The 13,893-nt window shown below is 41.9% G+C and overlaps 1 protein-coding gene across 6 annotated transcripts in view; it reads left to right on the forward strand.

The window, feature by feature from the left end:
- Positions 1 to 5,336: 5,336 nt before the first annotated feature.
- FANCC (FA complementation group C) overlaps positions 5,337 to 13,893 on the forward strand; it is a 256,029-nt gene continuing 247,472 nt past the window's right edge. For all 6 annotated transcript variants that reach the window (XR_006889046.1, XM_046664110.1, XM_046664113.1 and 3 more), the window contains exon 1: positions 5,337 to 5,511. The gene's annotated coding sequence lies outside the window, so the exon portion shown is untranslated. The remainder of the gene's footprint in view (positions 5,512 to 13,893) is intronic.

The following is a 13,893-nucleotide window of genomic DNA, read 5'->3' on the forward strand; positions in this document are numbered from 1 at the left end:
TTATTGTATGACTTGAGTGTACTACAACTTCAATTTAGCACATGAATAAATAAAAAGATGTAGTTAGCTAGTATTATTGGAAAACACAAGGCAATTAAAGGGTCAATCTGAAACACATAAGAATGGGATGAAATTTATTTTTGACTTAGTTGCCAGAATTAAATCATAGATGTGCATAATTTCTTTTCATTTGGAATTTTTAAGCGCTTATTCTTAGCAGTGCTTTAATATTAATTTCATGCTAAATGAATCCATTATGAAACACGAGGAAAATTATTTTTAAGCCATGTGTTCATTTAAAAATGTAAGTTATACTTTTTTGGGCGATAAAAATGTGCTCTATTAGTTACAACATACTGCAATTGGTGGGAATGCATACTCTAAATAGGAATGCATTTTTTACTGAACTAAAGAAAATCAGACTAAAACTGCCTTAATATATTTTTTTGAAACAGAGTGTCTCATTGCTCAATGAAAAAGGACAGATTTTGTTTTCTGGGAATTCTGTTTCAGATATTGCACAATGACAGAGTTGTTTCTCCATGCTACAACGTCCACAGAATTCTAGTAAGTGGGTAAGAGTCTCCTGACTCGCGTCCCTTGGTGTGGGTTAGTTCCCCTCACCCCGCTTCCCCTTTTTAATGAAACTTGCTTCTCTCTTGAGTTTATCTCATTTCGACAACTATGTATGTACCGATCTATGCTGCTGGAACACAAGATGTTGATTAACTAAAGATTCCCTTCACTAAACTAAGCTTCACAGGAGCTGAGACTATTTTTTTCCTTTTTTACCACAGTAACCCCAGACCCTACCATAGTGCCTCAGCTGAGTTCAGCTGCTAGCAACAGAGATCTAAAATAATAGTAGTCGAAACAAAACAGATCTTTTTTTTTTAAAAGATTGACACCTGAGCTAACATCTGTTGCCAATCTTCTTTTTTTTTTCTTCTTCTCCCCAGGGCCCCCCAGTACATCGTTGTAGGTCCTTCTGGCTTTGCTACATGGGATGTCGCCTCAGCATGGCTTGATGAGCAGTGCTAGGTCCACGTCCAGGATCTAAACTGGTGAAACCCTGGGCTGCCAAAGCAGAGCTCAGGAACTTAACCACTCAGCCACGGGGCCAGCCCTCATTTATTGACTCCCATGATTACTAAGGACCCAAAGTCCTTCTATTTCTTTTGCTCTGCCATCTCTATTCCATAACCATCATCCTTGAGAGTATCTTATCGTCCAGGATGACTGGAACTCCAGCCATCCTGCCCTTACACTAGGTAGGAAGCAGGAGAAAGAGGGAAAGACTGAAAAACTCCTTGCCTATTGTCTTTCTACCTTTTAACAAGCCTTTTTGAAAGTCCCACCCAAGAGCTTCCACTTATCTCTCACTGGCTGCAACTTAGTGACATGGCCACCCCTAATAGCAAGGAAGTCTGGGAAATGTAGTCTTTTTTATTATTATCATTATTTTTTAAAGATTGGCACCTGGGCTAACAACTGTTGCCAATTTTTTTTTTTTCTGCTTTCTCTCCCCAAACCCCCCCCGTACATAGTTGTATATCTTAGTTGCAGGTCCTTCTAGTTGTGGGATGTGGGACACCGCCTCTACGTGGCCTGATGAGCGGTGCCATGTCCGCGCCCAGGATCTGAACCCTGGGCCGCTGCAGCGGAGCGCGCGAACTTAACCACTCGGCCACGGAGCCGGCCCCGAAATGTAGTCTTTTTTTTTATTGGGCACATTGACATGCTAAGTAAAAGCAGTTCTCACACTAACGGGAGGGGAAGTGGTAAAATGAGACTAATAAGTACAATGATGAGTTTTTTGGGGAGCAAAATTTATTCAATTTACAAGACTGTTCTTTGAGACTTCCCTACCATCTTTTCTTAAAGTTAAAAAAACTTTTTTTTTGAGTGTGAGGAAGATTGGCCCTGAGCTAACATCTCTGACAATCTTGCTCTATTTTGTATGTGGGATGCCGCCCCAGTAGGGCTTGATGAGCAGTGTATAGGTCGGTGCCCAGGATCTGAACCTGCGAACCCTGGGCCATGGAAGCAGAGTGTGTGAACTTAACCACTACGCCACTGGGCAGGCCCCAAGTTAAAAACGTTTTAAAAAAAATTGAAGTGATGGTAGATTTTTTTACCCCTAAAGTCTTTAATTGACCAAATCAGAAGTTGGTAACTCTGTTAGTCCTCTAATACTATTGACATTTTACTGGCCCAAGGCATCCACAATCTAGGGAACTCCTGGACTATATAAATGACCTGTAAGATTTTCCCCAACTCCAGGTTACTCAGATGGATCTGTGTCTTCAACACAGCCTGTATGTTTCATGCCTTTGGGTAGACAGCCATTGATTAATTTATCAATTAGGCTCAGCCAAAGTACTACTGCCCAGTGAGGTAAAGAAGAGCTGCCCCCTCCAGGGCCTTAGTCAGTGCTTGCTTTGCAGCGACGGAGAGAAACTCACTGATGTCCAGACAGGTAAAGAGGTGACTGTTGTGAGGATATGGGAGAATCTCATGGACAACTAAGAACAAAAAATAAGCATAGTCGGTTTGCCTTAAAACTGGGCTTAAAAATAGAAAGTTGGGAATGGCAGCTACTCTCTGTCCCTCATGGAATAACATGGCCTTTCAACTTCTTTTTTGCTTTTCTCTGCCAACCACCTTTCTTTGCTACTTATCTTTTTTCTTCCCCTAGTAACTGTGGTTGGCATGGGGTTTGGATCCTGTGGTGTAGACATGGTACAATCTCTGTGTTGCAATTCCAAAACTCCCCAACAACAGCTTGACTGGTTCAGCAAGGGTCAGTTACCATTCCTAGCTCAAGCAGCTGTGGCAGGGAGTAGGGTGATTAGTACAAACACGTCTTCCTAAGGTGCATTCTTTCAGCAGAGCCTAGGGAGTGAGCACAATGGGGGGGAGGGGCGGTACTAGGTAACAGTTATATTTCCCTTTTTCCATTAATTTCCACCTCTGGCAGCCTTCTGCTTCCTGATTTCGGGTGCTTGCCCCGTATCAGCGTGGCAGATAAAAGACTTTCCCTGTTACTAGCACCACTTCTTGAAGCATTTATGCACAAACATTATTTTTGTTTTTTCTCCAATTCAACATACATTTCCTCAATCAGAATGTTTTAAGAGAAAAGCAATGTTGTGATTAACATGCATGAACCTCTGGGGTCACATCACTCCCCACCCGACTTCTACCCCACCAAGAACCTGGGACATGGTCTGGTACCCAGCCTGGGGCATGAGCAAGAGCGTAGCTAGTGGTAAGAAGCACAAGCACCAGTCAGTGTACCTGGATTTGAAGGTACAACATGTCAGCAGTAAAGATCGCTCAGTGCATCAGTTTCTATAGCTGTGAAACTGGAACGTTACCTACCACATAAGATCACATAAGAATTAGATTATTTTCTAATCAGGCCAAGGAATCAGCCCAGTGCCTGGGACTTCATAAACACTCATTGAATATTCACAGTTGAGATAGCAGAGGCAACTATCAGAGCCATGGACAAGATAGTGTTGAGTGTTAGGGCGTCAAATGAGAGCTGGAAACTAGGTGGGTGTCTGGTCTAATTCTGACAATATGAGTCTTACTACAATGGTCAGAATCTAAGACAGTTCATTTTGTTTGTTGAATTTTGAAGGAAGATTTGATAATGTCAGGAACTTTGCAGCCCTCAGCTGTGGTGTTTTCCCCTCTGGAATGTAAAGATTTTAATGGATGGAATCCATTAGAATGATCCTAATTCCAATTATTTCTAAGGACAAAATAATTTCCACCTACAGAAGCCATTTTTCATTTTTGCCACATTATTAAGTGTGAGTGGACTCTGTACTATAACCAAAACTTTATCTAGAGGCGCACACTGTTTTATGAGCCAATTAAAAATAGGATTCCTATCTAACCATTTGTTTCTCAGGAAACTTTTGAGGCATTTTACAAAGTGATCATCTCATTACTGCTTCAAGTATTAGGATAGTGGCATACATATGGATGCCAAATAAGATGGGTGTCTATAGGTCCCCATAAATATACATTTGGATGTTACCCATATAGGTCTAAATTAGGCCTAAATATGATGTCCTTTCACCCACTCTAAAGTTGCACGAGCCTAGCAACTCCATTAACCACTGAATTAAAAAGGCACAATACTGCAATATGCCAACACCTCACTTACCAATACTAAGAACACCAGATATGATTTTTCAGCAAATATGTAAAGGAATCTGAGAACCAAAATAGGTTTTTTCTCTAAAGAAATACAGGGTTTAACTGCCTCCTTTGCTGGTAAATCCAAGACTTAAATATGAACTTGCTCACATTTGTCGCCACAAACACAACGACTTTCTTCCTATGGCCAAGGTGCCACAATGAGTGTCACTCGGCTTACTGCTCTCCACACAACCTCTGCTTTGGATTTACCCACCATGAACCATGCACACATCTAAACAGCAGACTCCTTCAGCTAGAAGGGAATACTTTCAAGAATGGATTTAACACTTGATTCCCTAACACAGTTGCAGATCCTGCCAATGTCTCAAATTCTAGATCGGTTCCCTTCTCTATCTCCCTGTAAATGAAAAAAATTGTCGCTACCACTAACCTACACACTAACCTTGTCACTTACAAGCTGCATAACCTTGGTAAACTTCCTAACGTCCGAATTCAAATTTTTCTTTGGCAACAAGAGTATTCCTTCATTATAGAAGGCTGAGAGTCTGAATATTATCACTTGCCGACACTGCCTTGTAGTATCTTTTAAAGCACCCGTGAAGTTGTAGTTTCATCACGAGGCATTGACTTAAAAAAGTTTTAAAGCTTACGTTTAGGTTCCTCAGATTATTACTGTTGACAATTTAAATGTCTATGAAAAACCTTCATTCACTACGAAGTGTAAGAAGTAAAAACCCCCCACCAAGACAAGCTAGTACTATCGACACGAATAGAGGCTTATAGCACACGCCGCTTTCCAGTGAACGAAGCGGTGCCCGCAGCGCGCTGAACCGGGGAGACCACCGCCCGCACACCGCGGGACACGCGCCGCTCGCGCCGCCGCAGCGGGAAATTCCTATTCCAGGCCCGGCTTAGGTCTCACCCCCGCGACAAACACTCAATTTTTCTTAAAAAAAAAAAAAAGTCCAAATCTCGAAACAACTGGTCAACAGACGGATTAAACAGCCGGGCCTTCTCCCCCGACCCCGCGCGGTCGTGACGCCCCGCCCGGAGCCGCCCGCCGGCCCCGCCCTCCCCGCGCGCCGCGGATTCGCCCGGATTTTCCCGCGCCGCCACGGGGCGCGGGGCCGCCCGCCTGGCCCCAGGGTGCACTGCGGCCACGTGCGCGCGCGCGCCTCCACTGCCGAGCGACTGCGGGAAAATTCCAAAAGTCGAAACAAAACAGAAAAGCAATACGAGGCAAAGCCAGATTTTCAAGCCACAGAACCCCGGCGGTGGCGCCCTTTCCGCCACCGCCCAAACTGCTGAAGCAGCTCTGGCGCGGACCACCCGGTAAGAGAGAGGCCGCAGAAGGAGCGCGCGGGCGGCCGCTTCCCCGGGGTCTGGTCGACACGTCAGCCCGGGGACGGCGGTGGGGGCGGGGCGGGAAGACTCGCGAGAACGGCTCCGCGCCCCGCGCCTCTAGGTGGGCGAGCGGGGCCCAGCCGCGGGTAGGAGCTGAGGAAGGAAGTGGGGCGGGGCCGGCCCGGGGGTGGAGCTGGCGGAGGGTCACGCGGCAGGGGGCCCCGGAGAGCTGGGCGCTGGCGGTGGGCGTTTTGGTTCTTCTGGTTCGTGGAGCGCAGGCAGCTACGTCTTCTTAAGAGGCCAGGAGCGAAGCGCTTCCTCGGCCCGGGCCCGGGGGAGCTGGAGAAGCTCGCTTCGTCTCGCCCGTCCCCTCCAGAGCTGGCCGCGCTCCCGCCCCCGCCGCCTCAGGGCGCGGCTGTTGAAGCCCCGCCCTCCAGGTCCCTTCTTCCCGGGGTGGAGGGTGCGGATGGGCGAGCGTCTCCTCGCGACTCTTTCTTTGAACGCCAGGCCAAATCCCGTCCAAAGCCCTTGAGAGATTTTTTTGGGGTGGTGTTTATTTGTTTGCTTTTTTTTTTTAACGTGGGTGCGTTTACAACCATGAACCCCCTGTGGTCATGTTGTATGGGCTAGAGGTCTGGAGGAGGAAAAAGATTTGGTTTTTGAAACATGAGAAATTTGGGACCAGAATTTTAAGGAAGAGAGGCCGAGGAGTTTTCCAGCAGAGACTTGTCTGTTGTCTGTGCTTTTTCCGAATCCGAAACTGTTGGAAAGCTCTGGGGCTCCGGGTTTCATTGTAACTAACCTGTGTCCCATTTAATGCCTCTTAACTGTGATGTGACAAGCAGGGCATTTTGGGGCCACCCAACTTCAGCTATTTGTGGATGTCACTCACCTTCACTGATGTGCAGCTCAGAGCATTTTTCCATTACTCCCCTCAAGAGGGAAGGAAAGATTGTTACAAATGGTAGAATTCATACCATGTGTTGGGATCATTTATTACATAAGCTTAGATAGAAAACATGTTCATTGTGACTTTGTCCATTAAACTTAAATCAAATTGATGTTTCAATCTAATGTACTGTGCCAGATTCACGTGGAAATAAGTACTCATATACATTACTCATACATGTGTACAAGAAAGACTTCATCAAAAAAGAATTTGCTTTCCCTAGTTATCAAAGGCCTCTTCTCTCAAAGTTAGATCCTGCTTCTTTAGAATTGAACTAATTATACTTTAGTATAGTATGCATTTTAATTCATTTTTTTGAATATTGAGTTATATTCCTCTTGATTTCTTGAAAAACATTTTAATAAGATTCCAGAAAAGAAAGGCAAACTCTATATTGGAATTTTTTGTTCTGTTCTCTGATGAAAACCATTACCTTGATTGATTGGCTGGGTGTGGAAGATGTGTTGCTTCATGTATGCGAAACTGTGCATGTACATTTTAAAATAAATGGTATTTAAAACCAGTTCCGTATTTCAGCAGGTAGTTCCACTAACAATTATAGAAATTTTGTATTTATGAAAACCAGCTACAGGGAGGCCAGCTTGGCTGGTGGAAGGTTGGGTTGAGTACCTAGGCCCCAGAGTGCATCAGAGAAATCTCAGGTGTGGCAGATCCAAGGTTGGTAGTGGTGGAACCTCAAATAAAGCTCAAAATCAGCACCAAATGGAAGTATAAAATTTTATTTTAGGCTGGGGTGTGTGTATTCTCTGTTATTGTTTATGGATCCTGAATCATTGACTTTTTAATATGAAAGAACACGTGTAGGTGAAGTACATTGAGTTTGCAGTGTTTTAATAAAAGTGCAGTAGAAAGAGAGAAGGAAAAGCTTAAAAATTCATCAGAAAAATTAGATAATGCAAATCTTGAGCATTTTATTTACTAAATATCTGACCTTTTTTTGGACTCAGTTTGGAGAAACCTCGCAAAGTTATCTGGTCCATTCTCTTAGGCTTTTTGTAGACTGCTGGGTATGTAGAAATCATTTCTTTGTTGAGATCTCTAATATAGGAACATCCATAATCTTCCTGATACCTTTCTCTAGTTACAATAAAGCAGATTTGTATGGAAATCACCTTTATGAAACTATATACCCTGAATTAAGTGATTCTTAGTAAATTTAGTAGATTTTGGAATTGTGCAGTGATAATCACAATTCAATTTTAGAACATTTGTGTCACCCTAACGAGTTTGCACTTCCAGGTTTGTAGTTAATCCTAGCTCTGGGTTTCAGCCTCAGGCAGCCATTGATTTGCTTTCTCTCTCTATAGATTAGCTTTTTCTGGACATTTCATATAAATGGATTCATAAACAAATGCTGTCTGTGTCTGATTTCTTTCACTTAGTGTAATGTTTCTGAGATTCATCCATTTGTAGCATGTGTCAGTAGTATGTTCCAGTTTGTCTCTGAATAGTATCCCGTTGTATGGATATACCACATTTCGTTTATCCCTTCATCGGTTGATAGACACTTGATTTGCTGCTTTTTTTTTTAAAAGATTTTATTTTTCCTTTTTCTCCTAAAGCCTCCTGGTACATAGTTGTGTATTTTTAGTTGTGGGTCCTTCTAGTTGTGGTATGTGGGATGCTGCCCCAGCATGGCTTGATGAGCAGAGACACGTCTGCACCCATCTTTTTGTATGTGGATGTCCAGTTGTCCCAGGACTATTTTTGGCAAAAGAAATTGTCCTTTCCCCCCACTTAATTGCCTTGACACTTTTGTCAAAAATCACTTGACCATAAATTATTTCTAAACTCTCATTTCTGTTTCAGGGATCTGTATGCCTGTTCTCATACCAGCGCCACGCTGTCTTGATATGGTAGTTTTATAGTAAATTTTGAAATTGGGCAATATAAGTCTTCTAGTGTTTTTCTTTTTTTTTTAAATTGTTTTGGTTATTCTGGATTCTTTACATTTCTGTATTAATTTTAGTATTAGCTTGTCATTTTTTTCCAAAAAACCTGCTGTGATGGATTTCGAGAGAAACTGCATCAACTCTAGATCTGTTTGGGGGGAACTGCCATCTTAACATAAACATAAATGTCTTTCTGTTTGTTTGGATCTTTAATTTCTCTCAGCGGTGTTTTGTAATTTTCAGTGTACAAATCTTGCCCTTCTTTTTCAGCTTTATTTTGAAGAGTTTCATTTTCAATATCTATTGGGTCAGTAATGATGACCCCTGTTCCTTTTCTGATTTTGGCAATTTATGTCTTCTCTCTTTTTTTCATTGATCAACGTAGCTAAATGTTTGTCAAGTTTGTTTATTTTTTCAAATAACGAACTTTTTCTTTCATTGATTTTACCATTTCTCTGTTTCCTATTTAATCAATTCCCGCTCTAATCTTTATTATATCTGTCCATCTGCTTGCTATGCGTTTATTTGCTCTTCTTTTTCTACTTTCTTAAGGTAGAATCTTAGGTTACTGATTTGAGACCATTATTCTTTTCTAATGCAACTGTTCAAAGTTAGAAGTTTCTGTTTAAACACTGCTTAAGCAGCATCCCACAAATTTTGATATGTTGTGTTTCATTTTCATACAGTTCAAGATATTTTCAGATTTTCTTAGTGATTTCTTTTTAGACCCATTGGCTACCTAACAAGATAGAGCTGTCCTTACAAGTAAACAAGTTTTTACTCTTTCCCAAAATGAGCAGATGCACAATCCCAAGAGCCATTTATTTCTGACTGTATTACTTTTCAAAATCATCCATAGTCCCACTGAATATTCCGTTGCCTAAAGACTAAATTGTAAAGTTAACTTCCAACAACTTGTATATAAGATGAAAGTGGGAATGAGAGAGAAGAAAATTTGCTAACATACATAAATACATACATATAACAAGCATATATAAAGACTACTACAGTCCTTGTTCATGTAGTTGTCCATAAGGCCGTAATTGACATTTATGGCTTCTTTCCACTACCTGTTCTGTATTTCCTCTGCCCTCCGCTGAAGCCTTAGATGGTTGTTTTTTTTACCTGGTAAGTGATCAAACCTTTATTCCTGAAAGATCTGAGCTCTAGAGCCTTCTCTTTCTCTGATTCCACTCAAGGCAGCTTTACATGTGACTCTATAGGTGGGTCAAAGTAGCATATGCCAATGTGGAATGTGTTGCCTCCAAAATTCAAAAAGGCCCACCCCAGTGTTGTGCTTCTTTGCCTGGTAGATGGTGCACTGTGGAAAACTGATATTCATCTGGAGGCTATCTCAACATGCACCAGACCAGGAATCAGCAAACTATGGCCTGTAGGCCAAATCTGGCTAGCTGTCTGTTTTTGTGTGACCTGTGACGTAAGAATGTTTTTTATATTTTCGAGTGTTTGGGGGGAAAAAAAGAGACAATATATTGCCCTAAAGCCAGAATATTTACTCTGTGGACCTTTACAGAAGTTTGCTAACTTCTGTTCCAAATGATTAAACCCCAGGAAGTTCACTGAGATTGGGAGCCCGTGAATTTGTGGGGTCTATCTTCCATCCATTTGTTGGCATGTGCCTTATTGAGGCATCTGAAGTACTTCTACTTCTTGTTCCTCAGGTCCAGTCAGCACCCTGTTGTCCACTTAGTAGACCAGTGTGGTACTTTGTGTTATGTCAAGGCGAGGCTCTCCAGCTCCTGCAGCCCACACTGCTTCCCCAGTGCCCAGCTCCTGCAGCTGGAGTGGCCCCTCTAGCGTGCGGCAGCTTCAACGTGGGTCTCCTGGGTGCTCGCCTCTCCTACAGTGCCAGACCCCTGGGTGCTCGGGGCTCTTCCAGCACCTGTTCCTGTCGTGTGCTGTGCCAGTAGCACCCAGCTGCCAACAGTTTACCCCAGCACCTCCACTGGTGATTTTGTGACAGAGTGCCTCTAATGAGACACCTACTTGTGAACAGCTCGTCATGGTGTCCTACAGGGTGGGTTTCCAACAGGTTCTACTGGGGTAGCACGCACAGTGACTTCGCTGCCATTCGGTGAGCCATGCTTCTGCCCTCTCCAACGTGGTCTGGATCCCATTTTGGGAGGAAAAGAGCGTGCTCGTCCTTGGGCACTGTATCTTAGCCTGAGGAGTAGTTGGTGAACCTTAGTTCTGCCATCCCTATATTATTTAGTTCCCTTTACTTCTGACTAGCCAGTCTCTTGTTCCTCTCATTCTTTGTTATAGTGAATATTCTTTATATTTGTATGAATATATTCAAACCGTATTCAAATTACTGTGTGGTTTCTCTGTCCTGATTAGACCCAGACTGATCCATCACCTTTGCCTCCAGCTTCCTCAAGAAATAGTGAATGGTGGGAGTGTTTAGCCTATTCATTTTCTTGAATTGTGAGTAAAACCTAGAGTTACTGACAATTCTTATGTGACAAAAGGTAGGTTTTGGTGAGAATATGTCAGGCTTTCGGATAGTGATGAATTGGGTTTTATATCTCCTTTGTTCCTTCCTAAGCCTTTGAAAATTAGAAACAATACAGGTACCACAGGAAGTGTAGTTAGGGAGTAAGGAGGGGAGAGGAAGGGGAAAGAAATTAAGTCATGGTCAGCATTATGGTGTCCACTGGGCAGGACCCCCAGATGACATGATTTGACATCTGTCTGATTATACTTGTCATTACCTTTTACCCCCAGGTTTTCATTTTTCAGATTTCTGGGATTGTTTTTTTCATTTTCCTCTAGAGGCCCAATGCTGACTTTGTAATAGACAATATATATGTCATACACACATTTTATTTAAATTTAATCTATTTTTAGCAGAATCTGAGATCTGGGATTTGGTACTCTGGTGACTACCCGTAAGACAGTTTGAGACTGCTGTTTTTCACACACACACAAAATGGTTCAGGGCAGGCCTTGTCTAAGAATATGAATTTGGCTCTGTGATCTCTTACCTGGTCAGGATTGAAGGTGCAGAATTGTTAACCTGTTTTGCTTCTGTTTTAGGAATTTGGAGGTGCTATTTGCCTTAATGACTTCCAGCATCCTCCTGGGGCTGGTTCCTTTTCATTGTTGTTTTGTTGTTGTTTATTTAAAGCAATCCCATTATCCTTGTACTTAACGCTAACCCTGTCTCTTTGATTCTGCTTTGTACATTCATGTGCTGGTCTCATAGATTTCCTTCTCAACTTCTGATTCCTTGATGGTCATTTCTGGTTATGAATAATGGCGTTTCCTCTGTCCTTATTCATTCTAGCTCATACTATTGTCTTGTGTGTGTTTGCCTTATTTCCACAACTCTTGGCCAGCTTCTTCAGGATTGTTGGCCTTTGCTGGGTGCCTACCCAGCATCCTCTCCTCCTTTCCTCCTTTCTAACAGGGCCTAGATTCTCTTTCAGTAGTCACCATTGTATAGACTTCAGGGAGCATTGATCTCACATCTAGCTTCTGTGGTGGACTCTGATTGGCTTAAAACAGTCATTCTTAAAATTAGGCAATAAAATTTGCACAGTCACAGTCATTGGTTAGGGCATGGCATAAGCTTAAGCAAGTGCAGTCTGAATCTTATGAAGTCTCTTACTTGGGATGTTAGAATAGAAGTGTATCCTCTCTTTTTGGGTGGTATGGTGTGTAATGTGACTCCTGTAATGACTGAGCTATTTTGCTCTCATGAGGGGAGCAGGACAGAGAGATGAATCAACTGTGAAGTCTGGCCTATCTTTAGGCCTGCCAGTTCCTTGAACCAATAAACTCCTTTTATTTTTTTAGCAGATTTGATTGGTGTGGCAGACACATTAATTGCTTAGTAAATATCTCTATCCTCCCTAACCTTTCCCAGTTCACTTGCAGCTAGGTAGGGCCATGTGATAGTTCTAGCCAGTAGGTTTTAAGCAGGTACTTCCAGGTAGAAACATTTAGTAGTAGATTCATGACCTTCTGATTATGGGGGCAAGATGCTGAGATGTCAGAGCACCCATCATCCTGGATCCATGAGTGGGCAACCCCTCTCCTGCCTTCCCCCACCCACGCATACGTTGAACATAGAGCATGAGCAGAAAGTTAACACAGCATAATTTAGCCTGTCTCTTGATGAGGAGCTGGGTTTCAGTGACTACAAATCAGCAGCATCCTAGAATAATTCCTAGTGTATGTGGTGTACACAATGCATGCAGATCACACACTCTGATTAATTGGTAAGACTTACACTTTCCTGAAGGAATCATTTGTTCTTAGCCCTGGCTTTCTGAACTTGGGGTACCCAAACATGACCTTGTCCAGCATGGATTATGATGATTCCTTAGCCTATCCCTGCAGATGGGAGTTTGTAATAAAAGGCTATTAGAATGTATATTTGGACATGTCCAATTTCTAGTGAGATCTAATTTCTGCTTTTATTTGAAGCTGTTAGCTATGTTAGCTACGTATCTGTAATTATAGGCCTTGAGAGTGAGTAAGCCTGTATTAGTGGTGTAAAAGCAAGACATTTTATTTATCAAATAGTATTTTCTGCACTATTTGGCACTCAGAAGAATCTCCTGTTTCTGATTCTGGTCCGTATTATTGGATTTCTTGGTCATTACACTAAAAACAATTGGCAAAGCTAATGAAAGTTTTGGTTACTAAGTATTTTGACGAATCAGTATTTTTTTTGAAACTATGCAGCCAATTTTAGCAATAACGAACATAAAAATGTTTTTATATGAAATGCTGTAATAAGATTGATTTTATTTTAAAACTAGTTATAAGTTAAGATAAGTGCAGTGGAAAATGTCTTGAATTTTGGTAGTGACATTCCTTTGGAGGTATTAAAAGTCAGAAATTTGTTTCATTACATGAAAATTTCTGGTATCTCCATTTAGTTCCACGAGTGTGTGCTGTACACATCTAATGTATGCCTAACACTGTACTAAGTCCTTTTAGTTTTAAAATAATTTGTCTAATTTGTTTAATTTTAAAATAATTTGAGTTTTTAAAGAATTATCTTCTTGACACAAAATGGTGAAAATGGGATAAGTCTTTGAAAATATTCTTATGCTTGAGCAGAACCATCTTTGGTTACATTGTTCTGTGGCCACAGTGGCTATGACTAGCTGAATTTACATTAGTTATTTTTAAAAACATTTTAATTGAGGTATTATTGATATACAGTTAGCTGCACATATGTCAAAACACATCAAATTGTATGTGAATATGAATATGTCCCTTGAAACCGTCACCACAACTAAGGTAACGAACACGTATATCACCCCCACAAATTTCCTGGTACCCTTTTGTCATCCTCCTTCTTATTCCACTCCACCCTGCCCCTCTTTCCCAGGCAATCATTAATCTGCTTTCTATTATTATAAATTAGTTACATTTTCTAAAATTTTGTACAAATGGAATCGACAGTATGTACTCTTTTGTCTTTTTTCACTTAGCACAATTGTTTTGCGAGTTGGCCATGCTGTGGCG

Source organism: Equus quagga, chromosome 6 (genome assembly GCF_021613505.1).
Source record: "Equus quagga isolate Etosha38 chromosome 6, UCLA_HA_Equagga_1.0, whole genome shotgun sequence".
Classification (NCBI taxonomy): domain Eukaryota; kingdom Metazoa; phylum Chordata; class Mammalia; order Perissodactyla; family Equidae; genus Equus; species Equus quagga.